The 21,560-nt window shown below is 36.9% G+C and overlaps 1 protein-coding gene across 1 annotated transcript in view; it reads right to left on the bottom strand.

Annotated features, from left to right (window-relative positions):
* The window catches only part of LOC106844391 (membrane-spanning 4-domains subfamily A member 4A-like), a 34,702-nt gene extending 13,430 nt beyond the window's left edge, over positions 1–21,272 (bottom strand). Inside the window, exon 1 of the mRNA XM_014861799.3 lies at positions 21,044–21,272. The gene's annotated coding sequence lies outside the window, so the exon portion shown is untranslated. The remainder of the gene's footprint in view (positions 1–21,043) is intronic.
* Positions 21,273–21,560: the final 288 nt, after the last annotated feature.

A 21,560-nucleotide genomic window follows, 5' to 3' on the forward strand; every position in this document is an offset into this window, starting at 1 on the left:
AGTAAAACTTAAAAAAATAAGAATATAGAAAAGTATAATGAATAATTCATAAGCAATGCAAACGTGAAAGAGACGAAATAGTTAAGATCAAGAAGTAAAGAAGAGGATGTAACCAAAAAAGTCAATGTTTCTTCTTCTGTTCTAGAAAATTTCCAATATCAACATGGAGAAAGAAATTTGGAACTCCACTTTGAAACTAGGAAACAACTAAAATCTCCATAACACAGGTGAAATCACTGTGGAAACCACCAAGATTCACAAGGATGAATTCTGGGGAAATGTGGAGAGAGTGTCAAAGAAACAGGACCCTATGGCCACAGATTTTCAGCGTACACTTCTCAAATACAAGAGGCTCATTGAGGTAGGAAACATATATTATTGTTTATAATCCTGAGAGTGAACGCGCCAGTTGATAGCTGTAACTCTCTGCACAAGTATAGTTCTGAGAAGTAAAGGGCAGGAAGAAAAGAGAAATCACACCAAAAAGCCCATATTGTACAAAGCCATCTGTCTCTGAATAAGTCTTACACTGGAGTTCACAATGAAGGAAGCAGGTATTCTTGGCATAAATCTCCAAGATTCCACAGATTAAGATCATCTGAATATATCATCACAGTCACAGATCACCAAATGCACAAAAACAAAGATACCATGAGATGTATTGAGGAGAAACACCAAATGCATCAGATATTAGCATAATCAAATACAGAATATGTAGTAAATATGGATAAAATATTCAAGTATAAATGGAATCACAAAAGCGAGAAAGCATAGATAAACTGCAAAAAGCGACATGACTAATTTCAGGTGTGAATAAAGATGATGTTGATATTTAAACAAAGCTAGTCAAGTGTGAAATAGCAAAGAACAACTGAAAAGAGAATTAGTGAACTGGAAGGTAAATCTGAAGAAATCACCCAGAAGCCATATAGAGAGACAAGGAAATGGTCATAATAGAATACAGGTTAAAAAATTAGAAGTGAAGAATTAAAACTTCTAGAATACGTATAATTAGAGGACTAGAAAGAGAGAAAATAATAAATGGAGGACAGGTAAAATTGGCAACATATGGAATGACAACAAACTATATATTTTCTTTGATGAAATACTTAAACCCACAGGTACAGGTCATATAACATACACCAAACTGTATCTTTAACGGATCTATATTGAAACGCAGTATAGTGAATCGAAAGATAGCAAAGAACAAAGATGATCTTCAAAGTAGTAGAAAAGAAAACTCAGGTCACACACAAAGTAATGGCAATTAGAGTGGTAATAATGCAAGCCAGAAAACCACAGAAAACTATGTTTGAAACAACTATAAATCTAGATTTTGTTCTGCACCCAAACCGTACTTCAAGATCAAGGGTAAAATGAAGACATTTTCAGTTAATAAACACCTGACAGAGTTTACCAGCACAGACATTTGCTGAACAGAACTTCTAAATGATGTGCTTCTAAAGTAAGGCATATGAAACCCAGAAGGATGTTCCACGATAGAAGAAGGAATGATAAGCAAAGAAACCGGTGAACTTGCATGTACACACATTGTTTGTGCAAAATGAGAACAACAATATCTAATGTATTAGGTTAAACAAGAGGACAAAACATAAAATACCAGATCCCCAAAAAGCAAAATTTGGGATTGGAATGATGAAAGTTGGCTTCTAAATTCCTTGTGTTCTTTGGGAGATGGGTGAAGGGAGTGACTTCAGATTTCGAGTAAGAATGAAAACAATCAAGAGCTACCAATAAAGAAAGGAAGCAAGTTGTGCAATTTTTCAATACAGAAAGGAAAATGTTACGAGAAAACAAATGAATGATAATTAAAATAATAAATGTAATCCATAATGCAAAAATGCCAGAAAGGAGACCAAATGAGCAGAAAATAGGTTAGACAAAGAGAAAGCAAAAATAAGGGTAAAGCACCTCCAGAATTGCTGAGCGAGGGCACCTGAAAATCTACTCCTCTGTAAAAGCAATGAGAACACTGGAAAAATTGTCAGCATCAACTTTTCCAGAACTGTGGGCACTAACCAATACCTTGCAACAATCCCAGGAGCTTTTATTTAAAGAAAAGGCTGAGTCCCACTAAATATATTGAGGTTGGTCACTTTTTTTGTGGTATAATATTCACAGTCTACAATTTACCTTTTTTAATTTACATTTTTTAAAAATTTTTATTGAGAGTATGATAGTCTACAACTTTGTGAAATTTCAGTTGTACATTATTATTTCTCAGTCACTTCACCCTTTGTGCCCACCCCCCACCTCCCCTTTTCCCTGGTAGCCACTAATCTGTTCTCTTTGTCTGCATGTTTAACTTCCACATATGAGTGGAGTCATACAGAGATTGTCTTTCTCTATCTGGTTTATTTCACTTCACATAATACCCTCAAGGTCCATCCATGTTGCTGTGAATGGGACGATTTTATTCTTTTTTATGGCTGAGTAGCATTCCATTTTATATATAGACCATATCTTCTTTATCCAATTATCAGTTGATGGGCACTTAGGTTGTGTGTCAGTGTATAGCCTTAAGCACATTTACATTGTTGCAAAAACACTAGCACTTCCATCTCCAAAAGTTTTTCAACTTCCTCAGCTGAAACCGTATTGATTAAATACTAACTCCATATTTCCACCTCCCCCTAGCCCTGTGGCCACCACCATTCTACTTTCTGTCTCTCTGAATTTAACTATTCTATGAATCTCGCATAAGTGGAATCAGACAATATTTGTTGTTTTGTGACTAGATATTTCACTTTACAAAATGTCTTCAAACTTCACCCCATGTTATAGTCATGTGTCAAAATTTCTTTTCTTTTTAAGGCTGAATATTATTCCATTGTATATCTAAACCACATTTTATTTATCTAGGCATCAGCCAATGGGCACTTGGGTTGCATCCAACTTTGGACTCTTGTGAATGATATTGCTGTGTACACGGGTATACAATTTTCTGTTCAAGTCCCTGCTTTCACTATTTTAGGGTATATATCCAGAAGTAGAATAGCTTGATCAGATTACTGTATGGTAATTCTGAGACTAATTTCTTTTTCAATTATTTTATTTAAATCATAAACGTTGATAACATTGTATAATTTCACCTTGTACGTTATTATTTATCTATTTCAGTATAGACTGCATTGTGCTCACCACCAGTTGCCTAATTTTTATCCATCACCATACGTATGTGCCACATTACCCCTTTTGCCCACTCCCAGTCCCCTTCCCTTCTGGTAACCACTAATCTGTTCTCTTTCTCCATGTGTTTGTTTATCTTCCATATATGAGTGAAATCGTGCAGTATTTTTCTTTCTGGCTTATTTCACTTAACATCATACCCTCAAGATCCATCCATGTTGTTGCAAATGGGATGATTTTGCCTTTTTTATGGCTAAGTAGTATTCCACTGAGTGTATGTGTATATATATATATATGGTATATATATATATATATATATGTATGTATATGTATATGTATACATATGTATGTATATATGGTATATATATATATATATATATATATATATATATATATATATATATACCATGTTAGTTTGCCATTTTAGAGTTGATGGGCATTTGGGTTGCTTCCACATCTTGGCTATTGTGAATAATGCTGCAATGAACATAAGGGTGCATAAATCTCTTTGGATTGTTGACTTCAAGTTCTTTGGATAAATTCCTAGTAGTAGTGGGATAGCTGGATTATATGATTTTAATTTTTTGAGAAATCTCCATACTATTTTCCATAGTGGCTAGATAAGTTTGCATTCCCACCAGCAGTGTATGAGCGTTCCCTTTTGTCCACATCCTCTCCAACATCTGCTATTTCTTGTCTTCATGATAATAGCCATTCTGACAGGTGTAAGGTAATATTTCATTGTAGTTTTGATTTGCATTTTCCTAGTAATTAGTGATGTTGAACATCATTTCATGTGTCTGTTGGCCATCTGTATATCTTCTTTAGAGAAAAGTCTGTTCATATCTTGTGCTCACTGTTTTATTGGATTGCTTTTTTTGTTGTTGAGTTTCATGAGTTCTTTATATACTTTGGAAATTAACCCCTTGTCAGATACATGATTTTCAAATATTTTGTCCCAGTTGGTGGGTTGTCTTTTCATTTTCTCTACGGTTTCCTTTGCCTTGCAGAAGATTTTTAGTCTGATGAAGTCCTATTTGCTAATTTTTTGCTTTGTTTCCCTTGCCTGAGTAGACATGGCATTCGAAAAGACACTGCTAAGGCTGATATCAAAAAGTATACTGCTTATATTTTCTTTCAGGGGTTCTATGGCTTCAGGTCTTAGATTGCAGTCTTTAATCCATTTTGAGTTAATTTTTGTGTATGGTGCAAGATAATGGCCTATTTTCATTCTTCTGCATGTGGCTGTCTAGTGTTCCCAAGACCATTTACGGAAGAGACTTTCCTTTCTCCATAGTATGTTCTTGGCTCCTTTGTCAATGATTAACTGATCATAGATGTGTGGCTTTATTTCTGGGCTTTCAATTCTGTTCCATTGATCTATGTGTCTGTTTTTCTGCCAGTACCATGCTGTGTTGATTACTATAGGTTTGTAGTATATTTTGAAGTGAGGGATTGTGATGACTCCACCTTTGTTTTTTTTCCTCAGGATTGCTTTGGCTATTTGAAGTCTTTTTTTGCTCCATGTAAATTTTAGGATTCCTTGTTCTATTTCCGTGAAGAACGTCATTGGGATTCTGATTGGGATTGCATTGAATCTGTAGCCTGCTTTAGGTAATACGGACATTTTAAGTATGTTTATTCTTCCAATCCATGAGCATGGAATATCTTCCAATTTCTTTACATGTTCTTTGATTTCTTTCAGTAATGTCTTATATTGCCGGGGTCCAGCCTTGGCAAAGTCCAGGTTCCCACGGGAGAGACGGCGTCGGCGAAAGTGTAAGTGCTAGACGTGAGACTCGATGCAGTTGCAAGCAAGTCCAATTTATTTCTGGGACAGGGTACACTTATATAGGAAAAAATCACACGAGGTGGTCTAACTATTGTCGTCATGGGAACAATAGATGAGGGGCAGTGCGTGACTAAAGGTGATAATCAAAGGTGGTTATCTACATACCAGATGTGCAGCATACATATCGATTTTTTAGGAAGAGGTTACGTAGTTTCATAGTCTTCAAAGAAGTTAGGACAGCGAGTATATAATTAACGGAATATAGACCCCCTCATCCTTGGGGGCTGTTGTTTGTTCTTTGAGATATGTTTATTGCTAGTTCTGCCTGTTTTAACAAGGCTTCCAGGACAGAGGGAAGACGTTAATCAGTAATAGGATTTAGAAAGGAGGACAAAGGATTCTGCTTAAAGAATTATGTTCCCTGGAGAAGTGCCTTGCACGATTCTCCTTCCATTGCCAGACCTTGTCACAATACAATGGCAGCTAGATTGGGGGAATGCTTCCCACACTATATAGTTTGGGTCTTTCCCCTCTTTGGTTAAATTTATTCCTAGATAACTTATTCTTCTTGTTGCAATTGCAAATGGGCTGGTGTTCTTGACTTCTCTTTCTGCTAGTTTGTTATTAGAGTAGAGAAGCACAACTGATTTTTGTAAGTTGATTCTGTACCCTGCAACTTTGCTATAGTTGTTGATTATTTCTAATAGCTTTCTGATGGATTCTTTAGAGTTTTCTATGTATAGAATCATGTCATCTGCAGAGAGTGAGAGTTTTGCTTTTCCGTTCTAATTTGTATATCTTTTATTTCTGTTTCTTGCCTAATTGTTCTGGTCAAAATCTCCCATGCAATAACTTTTAAAAAAATTACCATACTGTTTTTCACAGTGGTGGCACTATTTTACATTCCCAATAGCAAATCACAAATGTTCCAATTTCTCCACATTCTTGCCAAATAAGTGTTAATTTTTGTTTGTTTCTTTATTTGTTTTTGACAATAGCCTTCTGAGTAGGTGTGAGGTGGTATCACATTGTGGTTTTGATTTGCAGTTTCCTAATGGCTAGTGACGATGAGCATCCTTTCACGTGCTTATTGTCCGCTTGTATATCTTATCGGAGAAATGTTTAATCAAGTATTTTGCCCATTTTTGAATCAGATTTATTGGTTTCTTTGTTGTTGAGTTCTTCATATATTCTGGAGATTAACCTCATATCAGATATGTGTTTTGCAAATATTTTCTCCATTCCATGTGCTCCATTCCATTCCTTTTCACTCTGTTGATAGTCTACTTTTATGAACAGAAGTTTTTAATTTTGATGAAGTCCAATGTACCTATTTTTTATCATTGTTTCCCACTCTTTTGGTGTCATATCCAAGAAATCATTGCCAAATTTAATGTCATGAAAATTTCAATCTATACTTTTTTTTCTAAGAGTTTTATAATTTAGCTCTTATAATTGGGTCTTTAATCTATTTTGAATTAATTTTTGTATATATGTGGAATAAGTTAAGGGTCAACTTGAGGTTTTTTTCTTTTAGTTGTTGTTGAGGAAGATTCACCCTGAGCTAACGCCTGTTGCCAATCTTCCTCTTTTTGCTTGAGGCATTTTGCCCTAAGCTAACATCTGTCCCAATCTTCCTCTATTTGGTATATGAGTCACTGCTAAAGCATGGCTGACGAGTGGTGTAGGTCTGCACCCAGGATCTGAACCCGCGGACCTGGGCTGCTGAAGCAGAGTGTGCTGAACTTAATCAGTACACCATGGGGCAGGCCCATCACCTTCATTTATTTGCCTAATTAGTCCAACACTATTTGTTGAAAAGACTGTACTTTCCTCATTTAAGGATCTTGGCAGCCTTGTTGAATATCATTTGACCATATATGTGAGGATTTATTTCTGGGCTTTTATTCTATTGATCTCTGTGTCTATTTTTAAACTAGTGCCACATTGTTTTGATTATCATGGATTTGTATATTTTTTGAATCAGGAATTATTAAACTTCCAAATTTGTTCTTATTTTTCAAGATTGTTTTGGCTATTGAGATTCCCTAAGACTCTATATGGATTTTAGGGTGGATTTTTTCTATTTCTTCAAAAGAATATATCATTGGAATTTTGATAAGTATTGCATTGAATCTATTCAGTACCTATATGGTAACAATATTAAATCTTCCAATCCATGGACATGGGGTATAATTCCATTTATTTGTGTCATCTTCAATTTCTTTCAGCAGTGTTTTGTAGTCTTCAGTGTGCAAGTCTCACCTCTATACTTAAGTTTATGCATAAATATTTTTTGACACTATTATAAATGAAACTATTTTCTCAATTTCCCTTGCAGATTGTTTATTGTCAGTGTATAGAAAAGCAAGTAATTTTTGTGTGCTGATTTTGTTTCCTGCAAGTTTGCTGAATTCATACCTTAGTTCTAATGATTTTTTTGTTTGTGTATGGGCTCTTTGGCATTTTCTACATATAAGAGCAAGTCATCTGTGAAAATAGATAATTTTACTCCCTTCTTTCCAATTTGGATGACTTTTATTTCTTTTTGTTGCCTAAATAATCCGACCAGGACTTCCATTTCTATGTTCATTAGAAGTGGCAAAAGCAGGCATCCTTGTCTTGCTCCTGATCTTAGAGGAAAAGCATTCATTCTTTTACTGTTGGGTATGATCTTGATGGTGCATTTTTCGTAGATGGCCTTTATTATTTTGAGGTAGTTTCCTTCTATTGCTAGTTTTTTCTATGTTTTCATCATGAAAGGATGTTGACTTTTGTGAAATGCTTTTTCTGTATTAATTCAGATGATCATGTGTTATTGATTTTGTCATTATGTTAATATGGTATATTATATTGATCCATTTTCATATGTTTATCAATCCTTGCATTCTAAGTATAAGTCCCACTTGGTCATGTTATATAACCACTTTGATATGCTGTTGAATTTGGTTTGCTAGTACTTTCTTGAAGATATTTGCATCAATAATCATAAGAAATAGTGGTCTGTAGTTTTATAGTAATGACTTTATCTGGCTTTAGAAGGAGAGTAGTGGTGACCTCATAGAATGACTTAGGAGGTGTTCCCTCTTCTTGAATTGTTGGGAGAGTTTGATAAAGGTTGGTGCTAGGAGATCTTATCAATATGGTACCATAGGCAGATTCTGAACTCACCTCCTCCCACAAACTCAACCAGTTTACAACTATTCTTGGAGAAAGCACCCTGGAGGGAAAACTGAGAACTGGATAAAAAGAACCTCCTCAACAAGGGACAGTCATGACTGAGGAGGGAGAGGCAGAAATTCCCTCTAGAGTGAAAAAAGCCACCTTCCGATGTGGTAGAGCTTCAAAGCTGGCAGGGAGGAAGTCACCCTAAGGTATGCAACCATCCCTGGAGTAGTGGGGTCCTGAGAGGGGGCACATTACAGCTGTAAGCATCCTTCAGACAGCACCAGTGAGGGTCCTACTATCTGCCTTTGCTGGCTATTAACCACAAGGGGGGAATACCCCCAGAGAAGCTATTGGACAAAAGCCAAGGAAACCTGATTCTTAATGGGCCCATGCACAAATTCACCCATCTCAGAGAGCAACCAAAAACCACCAAAAAGACAGCCGCACAGTACTTTGGTGAAAAGTGACTCACCTGGTAGGCCCTGGGTATATCTTGGTGAAAAGTGAGACCTCTCCAGAGATTGAGACATTGGTGGCGGCCATTGTTATGACCTAGTACAGGCATACTGACTCAGAAGTTGGCAGATGCCATTGGAGTTCTTCCCCTGGCATATAAACCCAGGGGTCTGCCACACCCACTAGGGAACAGATTTAATCTAGTTCTGCCAGAGAAGGCAACCTGCCCTAGGGACTGGCCCCACCCAACAGCAAGCCCTCAGGCTACTTGTTGGCCTGCATAGATTGGGTGCCTCAATCCTCTATGAGCAGATAAGTGTGTCCACTTCTGTGGGGCAGGGCCTGTGTGAGGACCAGATGAACTGTGGGGGGAGTTGGTGGAGAGGTGGGGCCTCTGCAGTTGGGCAAATGTGTATGCTCCAGGGGGTCAAGAAGTATGCACGGACCAGGGCTGTGTTGACAGTGTGTGTGGACCTGTGGGAGCTGGGGCTTATCAGTGGCAGAAGACCTGTGCTTCACAATCAGTGACATAGAGGATTGGCTCCACCTTCCAAAGTCTGAAACAATTGGGTGCTCCCATACCTAGGGTCAGCCACACTAAGCTGCAATCCTAAGAGAGCTGACAACAACCTTGCACATCTGAGGCATACAGCAACTGTAAGCCCCTGAGCCTAGCAACTAGCTAAACTGGGTACATACTCAACTAACTGGAAAAGTGCAACAGGAGTGTACTATTAAACCTTGTAGCCAATGGTGCTGGAGCACACCAAACCTAATTTACAAATAACCGACCAGGGAGGGAAAGACTAGACTCCCTGGGTACTTGTAGTAAGAGCAACCCAGCCACAGCAGAAGGATGCCAGCAGCCCAAATAGGGGTCACTCTTCATCATTTGGACTGGTGATGAGACAGAAGCACATTGCTGGGCCTCCAAAGTCATCTCTAACATAAGGCCACTTCCCCAAGACCAGGAGACATAACTGACTCACTTAATACATAGATATAAGCACAGAGAAAGGGGCATAATGAGGAGGCAAAGGAATACATTCCAAGCAAGGGAATAGGACAAACCCCCAGAAAAAGAACTAAATGGAGCAGAAATAAGCAATTTACCTCAGAAAGAGCTCAAACAAAAACTCATAATGATGCTCACAGATATTGGGAGAATACTGGATGAACACAGTGAGAACATCAACAAAGAATTAGAAAATATAAAAAACAACCAATCAGACATGAAGAATACAATAATGGAAATGAAACATTCAGTAGAGGGACTCAAGAGCAGAGTAAATGATATGGAAGAATGTATCAGGGAGATGGAAGAAAGACTACAGGAGATCACCCAAGCTGAACAGATAAAACAAAAAAAGAACTGAAAAGAATGAGAGCAATCTAAGGGAAGTCTGGGACAATATCAAGCTCACTAACATTCATATTAAGGTGTCCCAGAAGGAGAAGAGAAAGACAAAGAGGCAGAGAATCTATTTGAAGAAATAATAGGTGAAAACTTTCCTAACCTAGGGAGGAAACAGACATCCAAGTACAGGAAGCACAGAGAACACCAAACAAGATGAACACCCAGAGGCCCACACCAAGACACATTATAATTAGAATGCCCAAAATTAAAGATCAAGAGAGAATGCTAAAAGCAGCAAGGGAAAGGCAATAAGTGACATTCAAAGGAAAGCCCATAAGGCTATTGGTGGACTTCTCAGTCAAAACCATGCAGCTTAGAAGAGAATGGCTTGATATACTTAAAGTGCTGAAAGAAAAAAACTACATCCAAGAATACTCTACCCAGCAAAGTTATCATTCAGAATGGAAGGAGAGACAAAGAGCTTCCCAGACAAGCAAAAATTAAAGTATTTTGTCACCAAGAAACCAATTCTACAAGAAATGCTGAACGGACTTATTTAAGTGTGAAAGAGAATAACACAAATAGGGGTAAAAAAATTATACAAAAAAACCCCTAGGCAATAAAATCACTCGTAAAGGCTAAAATACAGTAAAGATAGCAGATCAACCTCCTATGAAGATAATATTTAGGTTAAAAGACAAAAGTACTAAAATTACCTATTTCAATGATAAGAGAGTAATCGATAAAGACACACAAAACAAGAGATGAGATATCATTCCAAAAACATAAAATATGCAGATGGGGAGTAAGATAGTAGAGCTTTTAGAAAGAGGTCAAGATAAAGAGACTATCAACTCAATATAGATTGCAATATATGTAGAATATTCTATACACACCACATGGTAATCACAAACCAGAAACCTATAATAAGTAAACAAATAAGTAAGAGAAAAGAAATCAAGTATATTACTAAAGAAAGCCATCAAACTACAAAGGAAGAGAACAAGGGAAGAAGAAAGGAACAGAGAAGCACTACTAAAACACCCAGAAAAAAAGTAACAGAGTGGCAATAGATACATTTTTATCAATAGCTACTTTAAATGTCAATGTACTAAATGCTCCAATGAAATGACATAGGGTGGCTGATTGGATAAAAAACATGACTCCTATGTATGCTGTATGCAAGAGACACACTTCAGAACTAAAGACACTCACAAACTGAAAGTGAAATGATGGAAAAAGATACTCCATGCAAATGGCAAAGAAAAGAAAGCATGGGTAGCAATACTTATATCAGACAAAACAGACTTTGAAACAAAAAGTGTAACAAGAGACAAAGGAGGGTAGTACATAATGATAAAGGGAACAATCCAACAAGAGGCAAAAGCCTTGTAAATATCTATGCACCCAACATAGGAGCACCTAAATATATAAAGCAACTATTAACAGGTATAAAAGGACAAATAGACAGTAACACAATAATACTGGGGAACTTTAATATCCCACTTAAACCAACGGACAGATCATCCAAACAGAAGATCAATAAGGAAAGATTGGCCTTAGATGACACATTAGATCAGAAGGACTTAGTAGATATATATAGAACATTCCATTCTTTTCAAATGCACATGGAACATTCTCCAGGATTGATCACATATTAGGCCATAAAACAAGTCTCAATAAATTTAAAAAAATCGAAATACTACCAAGCATCTTTTCTGACCACAAAAGTATGAAACTAGAAATCAACTACAGGAAGAAAAGCACAAAAGCCACAAAAATGTGGAGATTAAACAAAATGTTACTGAACTATGATTGGGTCAATGGAGAAGTCAAAGAAGAAATGAAAAAAATACCTGGATAAAAATGAAAATGAAAATATGACATGCCAAAATCTATGGGATACAGCAAAAGCGGTTCTAAGAGGAATGTTTATAGCAATTCAGGCCTACCTCAACAAACAAGAAAAATCCAAAAAAAAATCTAACAGTGCACCTAAAGGAAGTGGAAAAAGAAGAACAAACAAACCCAACATCAGCAGAAGGAAGGAAATAAGAGAAATCAGAGCAGAAATAAATGAAATAGAGACCTAAAATACAACAGAAAAAAATAATGAAACCAAGAGTTGGTTCCTTGAAAAGATATAGAACATTGACAAACTTCTAGCTAGACTCAACAAGAAAAAAGAGAGAAAGTTCAGATAAATAAAATCGGAAATGAAAGAGGAGAAATTAGAACAGACACCTCAGAAATACAAAAGTTTACAAGAGAATACTATGAAAAGCTATATGCCAACAAATTGGGTATTCTAGAAGAAATGGATAAATTCTTAGAATCATACAACCTTTCAAAACTAGATTGAGAAGAAGTAGAGAATTTGAACAGACCAATTACCAGTAAGGAGATCAAAACAGTAATCAAAAACCTCCCAAAAAATAAAAGTCCGGGACCAGATGGCTTCCCTGGTGAATTCTACCAAGCATTCAAAGAAGACTTAATACGTATCTTTCTCACACTCTTTCAAAAAATGGAAGGGGGGGCTTCCTAACTCACTCTATAGAGCCAACATTATCCTGATACCAAAACGAGACAAGGACATAACAAAAAAAGAATCTTACAGGCCAATGTCACTAATGAACATCGATGCAAAAATCCTCAACAAAATACTAGCACATCAAATACAACAATACATTAAAAAGTTCACACATCATGACCAAGTGGGTTCTATTCCAGGGATGCAGAGATGGTTCAACATCCACAAATCAATCAATGTGATACACCACATTAACAAAATGAAGAGTAAAACTCACATGATCTTCTCAATAGATAGAAATCATTTGACAAGATACAGCATCTATTTATGATAAAAACTCTAAATAAAATGGGTAAGAAAGGAAAACACCTCAACGTAATAAAGGCCATATATGACAAACCCATAGCTCATATCATTTTCAATGGAGAAAAACTGAAAGCTATCCCTCTAAGAACAGGAACCAGACAGGGATGCCCACTTTCACCACTCTTTTTTAACATAGTATTGGAAGTCCTAGCCAGAGCAATCAGGCAAGAAAAAGAAATAAAAGGGATCCAAATTGGAAAAAAGAAGTGAAAGTGTCACTATTTTCAGAGGACATGATTTTATATACAGAAAACCCTAAAGAATCCACTATAAAACTTTTAAAAATAATAAATGAATACAGTCAAGTCACAGGATACAAAATCAACATAAAAATATCAGTTGCATTTCTATAGACTAGCAATGAAGTAGCAGAAAGAGAAATTAAGAATACAATTCCATTTATAATTGCAGCAAAAAGAATAAAATACCTAGGAATAAATTTAACCAAAGACACGAAAGATCTGTACATGGGAAACTATAACACATTGTTGAAGGAAATTGAAGAAGACACAAAGAAATGGGCATATTTTCCATGCTCTCTGCTTGGAAGAATTAACATAGTTAAAATAGCCATACTTCCTAAAGCAATCTATAGATTCAATGCAATCTCGATCAAAGTTCCAACAACATTTTTCACAGAAGTAGAAAAAGAATCCTAAAATTTATATGGAACAACGAAAGACCCTGAATAGTCAAAAGAATCCTGAGGAAAAAGAACAAAGCCAGAGGTATCACACTCTCTGATTTCAAAATATCTACAAACCTATAGCAACCAAAACAGCATGGTATTAGCACAGAAATAGACACACACGACAATGGAACTGAATCAAGAGCCTAGAAATAAACCCACCCCTATATGGACAGATAATTTTCAACAAGGGAGCCAAGAGCATACAATGGAGAAAGGAGAATCTCTTCAATAAATGGTGTTGAGAAAACTGGACAGCTACATGCAAAAGAATGAATGTAGACCATTAGCTTACACCATGCACAAAAATCAACTCAAGATGGATTAAAGACTAGAAAGTAAGACCCAAAACATGAAACTTCTAGAAGAAAACATAGGCAGTATGCTCTTTGACATTGGTCTTAGCAGCATGTTTTCAAGTACCGTGTCTGAACGGGCAAGGGAAACAAAAGAAAAAATAAACAAATGGGGCAACATCAAACTAAAAAGCTGCTTCACAGCAAAGGAAACCGTCAACAAAACGAAAAGACAACCTAACAATTGGGAGAAGATATTTGCAAACCATATATCAATTAAGAGGTTAACATCCAAAATATACAAAGAACTCATACGTCTCAACAACAAAAATCCCAACAACTCGATAAAAAGTGGGCAAAAGATCTGAATAGAGATTTCTCCAAAGGAGATATACAGATAGCCAACAGGTACATGAAAACATGTTCAACATCATTAACTGTCAGGGAATTGCAAATCAAAACTACAATGAGATATCACCTCACTCTGATCGGAATGGCTATAATTAACAAGACAGGAAACGTCAAGTGTTGGAGAGGATGTGGGGAGAAGGGAACACTTGTACACTCCTGGTGAAGAGTGTAAACTGGTGCAGCCACTATGGAAAGCAGTATGGAATTTCCTCAGAAAATTAAGAATAGATCTACCATATGACCCAGCTATCCCACTGCTGGGTATTTAGCAAAAGAACTTGAAAACACAAATGCATAAAAAACGCATGCCTGTATTCATCACAGCATTATTCAAAATAATGAAGACTTGGAAGTGACCTAGGTGCCCATCAAGGGACGAATGGATAAAGAAGATGTGGTATTTATACACAGTGGAATACTACTCAGCCATAAGAAATGATGAAATCCGACCATTTGTGACAACATGGATGGACCTTGAGGGTGTTATGCTGAGTGAAATAAGTCAGAGGGAGAAAGTCAAATACCATATAATCTCACTCACAAGTAGAAGATTATCAAGGACAAACAAACACATAGAAACAGAGATTGGATTGGTGGTTGCTAGAGGGGAGAGCAAAAGGGGTGATTAGGCATACGTGTGGTGATAGATTATAATTAGTCTTTGGGTGGTGAACGTGATGTAATCTACACAGAATTTGAAATATATTATCATGTACATCTGAAAGTTATACAATGTTATAATCCAATGTTACTGCAAGAAAAATTTAAAAAACACAAAAAAAGATTGATGTTAATTCTTGTTTAAATGTTGGTAGATTTCACCAGTAAAACCATCTTGTCCTTGGCTTTTCTTTTTTGGAAGGATTTTAATTATGCATTCAATTTCCTTACTATCTGTAGGACTCTTCCTATTCTCTATTTATTTATGATCCAGTGTAGGTAGGTTGTGTGTTTCTAGAAGTGTGTCCATTTCATTTAGGTTACCTGATTTTTTGGGGGTAAAATTTTTCATATTACTCTCTTATAATCCTTGTATTATTTCTGTAAAATTGGTAATAAAGTCTTCTCCTTTATTTCTAATTTTATTTTTTTTGAGTCTTCTTTTTGTCTTAGCTAATCTAGCTAAATTTTTGTCAGTTGTGTAGATCTTTTGAAGAACAAACTCTTGATTTCATTGATTCTCTCTAGTGTTTTTTTTTTTGATATTTGCCTTGTTTTGACTTTTCTGATTCCCATTCCTCTCTCCAAACTCTCTTCTCCATGGTATCCCTCAAAAGCACAGGCCTTAGAACCATGACAGCTGTAAAAACCAGTAGCATAACAGGCTATGGAGTGGTTAGAAGAGGATTGGAAATCAAAAGCCTCATCCCCAGAAAATTGCCACTATTGGGTTTGCTTGACAACTATCTGGAAAAGCCCCACTCATAGATCTTCTCCTTATTCGATCTGACGTAAGTTTCGTTCAGTGAAGGAAACCCTAATCCCAAGGTGTTTGTCAAAAGCAATCATCAGAATTGTTTAATTCACAGCTGTCAGAGGCAGTGGTAGCAATTGGGGCAATGAAAAAGCTAAATACAAAGAACTAAAAGAAAAAAAGCAGGAAGGCGGTACATACAGGGAGCTTTAAAAAGTTCCTGATAGATCCCTGAAAATCTAGAAAGCCATGCATGTGTTCAGGGTTGTGTATATGTATAAGACCTAAGAAGTCCCTGGCTCCTCACTTTAAGGCTCTGTGCAAATAAGAAGGAAAGGTTAAGACACAGTTTTAAAATACTGAAGTTGCCCCAATGCATACACACACGCACACACACACACACAGCCTAACATAAAGGAATAAGAGACTTACATTTTAAGACTCTTAAGGATATCTGTTAAATCCTTAGCTGGTCATTAAGTCAATCAAGCAGAAAGTCCAATGTCCACAGATTACAAAAAACACAGACTTCACAGAAGAGATCAAGGAGTCACTAAACAGATAAACAGAAAATAGCAAACAGGCAAACAAAAACCAGACAGCAGTCACAAGAATAATGAATCAGTGGATTGCGGTATTCTTTGAAAAGATCCACAAAATTGGAAAACCTTTAGCTAGACTGAACAAGAAAAATTCTGAGAAGAAATTACTAAAATCAGAAATGAAAAAGGGAACATGATTACCAACTGGGAAGAAATAAAAGAACTGTAAGGGAATTCTGGGAACAACTGTATGCCAATAAATTAGATAACTTAGATGAAATAGTCATATTCCTATAGAGACACTAACTAGTGAAACTCAATCAAGAAGAAATACAAAAGCTATATAGATCTATAACAAGAAATTAAATTAGGAATTTTAAAATTTTCCACAAAGAAAGCCCATGGCCATATGATTTCAATGGTGATTCTTTTAAGCATTTTAAAAAGAAATAACAACTTTTCTTCAAAGACTCTTTGAAAGATGAGAAGAAGGACACATGCCAATTCATTGTAAAAGAATGTAAAAGAACAAAGTTAGAGACTGCTTTACGCCAAACAAAATATTAACTCAAAATAGATCAAAGACCTAAATATAAGAGCTAAAAATAGAAAACTATTAGAAGAAAACAAAGGAGTTAGTCTTTGTGAACCTGGTTTAGCCAATGATTTCTTAACTATAAAAATAAAAGCTCAAGCAACCAAGAAAAACCCAACCAGATAAATCAGACTTCTTCAGAATTAGAAATTTTCCTACTCCAAAGGACACCACGAAGAAAGTGAGAAGACAACTCACAGAATGGGAGAAGATATTTGCAAATCTTATAGCTGATAAGGCACTCGTATCCAGAATATATAAAGAATTCATACAATTCAATTATAAAAAGGAAAAATAACCCAACTTAAAACGGGCAAAAAATTTGAATAGGTATGCCTTCAAAGAAAATAGTGTGCTAAGCACATGAAAAAACTCTCAACATCATTTGTCATTAAAGAAATGTAAATGAAAACCACAGAAAGATATCACTTCACACCTACTAGAATGGAAAAAATAAAGACAGACATAAGAAGTGGTGGTGAGAATGTGGAGAAATTGAAACCATCAAATATTGATGCTGAGATAGAAAATTGGTGCAGCCACATTGGAAAACAGTTTGGCAGTAGCTCAAAAGATTAAGGGCAGACTTAACATATGACCCAACAATTCCATTCCCAGATAGATACCAAACAGAAATGAAAACATGTGTCCACATGAAAAGTTGTTGATGCATTATGTTAGCAGTATTATCCAGAATGGCCAAAGGATGGAAACACACCAAATGTCCATCAGTTGATGAGTGAACAAATGTGCAAACCAAATAGTTCTTCCATTCACCAGACTAGTAGAGTGGATCTTCTTAAGCAAAGAGGCTCTGGAATTATACCACCTGGATTTAAATTCCAGCTTTGCCTCTCTTTATTCAAGCTACTTAATCTTGTGTTTCTAGAAGTCTATGCTGTAAATAATACTGCCTGCTCCTTGTGGGAATTTAATAATGAGATTATGCATTTAAATCAGTGCGTGTCACAAACCAAATACTAAATGCATATTAACTATTATTAGTGTTGTTACTACTGTTATTTAACCATTTCTTGGCTTTATAAATAAAACATAAACTTCCAATACTTCGCCATTCCAGGACATGCTAGAGAAGGATTTTATTCCTTACATCCTCTTGATCCACTTGGTTCCTGTCATAGGGGAGGTGGAGAGGTAGAGGAGAAGGACTTACATCATTTGTCAGAGCATGGTATTCATTGTGTCATATGATCAGTGGTTGAGGCTTCCTCCCTTTTGCAGTTTGTCTCAAAGATTGTTCAGAAAGGTCAGGGGTGTCCCCTGTTTTCTGCTCTCATGGAACAAGCTGCATACAAGACTACATAGAGGCAGGCCAGGTAACTCTCCTCTTTATCTATCAATCTGACCCAATGATAACTGGGTTTGTGAGATGGGTTACATATTACATGTCATTGAGTAGGTGAGTTAGACTTTTCTGTATACTTGAGCATCCCCAGAATGGAACCCAAGATCTCAGTTTAGAAAAAAGAGCATAAAATAGGTAGCTTTCTTTTTGACCTTCAATCTAATCCACATCCTCGAATCCAGTTTTTCCTGGCAGATCTGCCCCTCTGAACCTAATTTAAAGTCATTACAACAAATCACATAATTTGATCTTCATTTAGTGACTTGTTGCAGGGGGGTGTAGGGAAAATTTTCACTTCGAACATTAGAAGACATAAACAGAAGATATCTAGCCTTCTTTAACATTTTTGTTTCAAAAATTAGTAGTTCGATGAAAAGTATGTAGAGGAGATTATTTCAGAGTGCTACAATTAGTTCCTAATACAGAATGGCAAAAGCTAAAGGTCACAAGAACCATAAGAGGATTATGGGATTCCAAGTGTTTTTCTTAATGGAAGGCCCAACAACTTGCTCAGGTTTCCCTGATAAGAAACTTGGAAGTTTGCCATTGATGCCTTCTCTTACCCACACTCGATGTCCAAATTAATCATGTTCTTCAGGCCCTACACAATCATTTCAAATCTGGGCACTTCTGCCACAACCTCAGACTTAGCTATCATCCAATTTTTATCAAGAATATTGTCAAAACCTCTTAATGTTCTCCTATGTCCACTTGTGAGCATGTATGTCCAGTTCATTCTCCACTTTGTAGGCAGAGTAATCATATTAAAGTGTAAAAATAATTCTCTCACCCTCCTCTCTAAAATCCTCCCTTGGCACGCCAGGGCCCTCACTGTAAAGTTAAAATGGGTAATGTCGTTGAAGGAGCAGCTCTGCTCCTTGAGCCCACATCCATTATCCTAATCTTACCTTGAATCTCTCTCTCTTGATTTTTGAAGCCACAAATACACTTGACTTATTTTAATACTTCCAGAGCAGTAATTTCATTCCTATACAGGGGCATTTGCACATGTTGAACCCCTTGCCAAGAATGTTCTGCCCCTGCCACAGACACCCTGAAACAACTAAAGCACCTCCCTTCCCCAGATTTGATCTCCTCACACACTGATAGTGCTTTACAGTTTCTGCCTTCTCTCAGGTACAACTCCCCACATCCTCCATTCCCCACACAGGGCTTACTCAACCTATGATGGTAAGGAGGAGTTTAAGAAATCTTAGGTATTTCTCTCTTACAGCATAGAGGCCAAAAGTGTTGTAAAGGTAAGTACTAATAATTCTTCTTAATCCAGCTGAAGGTTCTCTTTAGTTTACTTCTCTTTAAAGCAGAGGAACCTCTGCATTGACCTCTCAGACATCCCTTCAGACTGAGTGTTTATGAAATATAGGTCCAGTCATATCAAACATCTCTGATAGTTCTCCCTCTCTATACTTAATAATATTGAGCTTCCCCAGAGCAGACACTATATTAAAATAATGCTTCCAAATGACTCTTCTGTTCTCTCCATAGTTCTGTGGTAACACATGTCAGGTCTTGGTCACTCAGACCTGGTGCTCTCTCTTTCTAAAAACCCTGACTAGAAGTTCATATAACTACTCCTACCTTCATACCATAGAAATCCATGTGTTAATTACCTCCAGAATGTAAATTCCCCAAGGAAAATAATTTGTTTTTATACTCTAGGGCTTAACTTTCCCGTATTCAAATATCAAGGAAACCAAAAGAACAGAGAATATTAGATAAAGATGAGGCACATTTCTCCCAGATTGGAGAAGACTTTGAATCTACTCTTATCCCATCATCTGTGAATTATATTGGGACATTGACGAGTACAGTGTCTTTTTGTTGTAGTTGTTGCTATTACAGATGTGGAGAAAGCTAGAAACCTCCCCTGTCTTCTTTGACTGCCTCCAATCTCCTTGTGGATCAGCACCAACAGCAATCTTTGGTTTTCTTATCTTTATGTCACCATTCCCCTCATGGGTCACAATTGCCAAGGAGGGACCATGAGGAGGGTGGTCTAAAGGGGCCACATCTCCTTCCTTGTCAAACCGATAAGATAGAATAGACGCGCATAAGGAGGCCTGAACTTGGGTGGTTTGGTGGAGGGTGATGATGGTAATGCAGAGACGGTTATCTGAGCAGAGAAAAGGTCTCTACTAGGAATCAAGAACCCTGGTTTCTACTCCTGGCTCTTTTACTACTTGTGTGACTGTTGGTTTGTTATTTGCCCTCTCTGGGTTTCCTTTACCTCTTGCTAGGAAAGAATGCATTGGGAACAATTGCCTTCAAGCTTCTTTGTGATCCCAAGAGTGCTAAGAATCTACAGTCTCTTTCATTAGCAAATTTCCTCATGAATATCTTCAGTTTTTACCTTTGGTGTCACATGAATTGTGCCAAAGATAGCTGGAGAAGTGACTCACGTCACAATCTATCTCAGGGCCTCCATAGGACTAGGGACCGCACATTTACCCTACAAAATTTACACCAAATTCTGCATGTGGTAGATATTTTTGTAGATGTTAAATTAAAAATAATAATTCAGAAACAGAGAACAAAGACCATAGAGGACAGGATATTAAGAGTACATGAAATAATTAGTTGATAGTCAGAAATATCGATTTCAGTTTCCTGATAGCCTGGGGATTTAGAGAACAAAAGGAACTAAAACAACCTAATCCAGCATCAGGTGTTGGGAGCCTGTCCTTACCCCCATCCTCTGCAGCAAACATTGTTCCCCCAAAGCCCAAACGTACATTTAAAGGTGCACTCAATCCACCCCAACCTAGAATACCAGCTTGTGCCATGGGAGGTCACCTCATCTTCTCTCATTCCACTCCCTGGGATCTTAGAACAAGTGGAGGTAGAAACCATCAGCCCAAAAGCCTAGGAAGGCATGTCCTTGGACCTACCTTTCTTCAAGCCAGCAACGTCTGCGGGTGTCTTATAAGTGCCAGAAACTCTAGGCAAGTGCCTTCAGTCCAGGTACAATAACTTGTCCCCACTCCACACCTCTGCATTCCTCTTCTGGCAATTTGTCTGGTTGCCAAAGGTGGTGCTGAATATTTCTGAGTTGCACAATTAGTTCCTTTTTTAAATCGGATGTGCTAACTGAGCCTGTGTCCCTAGTATGGGTGTGGAAGTCTGTTGTGAAATTTGCTGAATGAGCAGTTACTCCCTCACAAAGTCTTTTATAGGAAAATAATAGGGGTTATTACCACTATTACTGGTATATCAGTGTATATGGTACATATCAGTGGAGATCAGTGGTTGAGGATTTATTGTATGTCAGACTCTGCTCAAAGGACTTTGTATACACGAACTAATTTAACGACATTTAAAAATCATTTGAAAAGCCACTTTTCACAATTTCACACATTCTCCTTGTCTCCCTGGAGACCTGTGTGTTGTTACTATATACATAACTTA

Source organism: Equus asinus, chromosome 17 (genome assembly GCF_041296235.1).
Source record: "Equus asinus isolate D_3611 breed Donkey chromosome 17, EquAss-T2T_v2, whole genome shotgun sequence".
In the NCBI taxonomy this organism is placed as follows: Eukaryota; Metazoa; Chordata; class Mammalia; order Perissodactyla; family Equidae; genus Equus; species Equus asinus.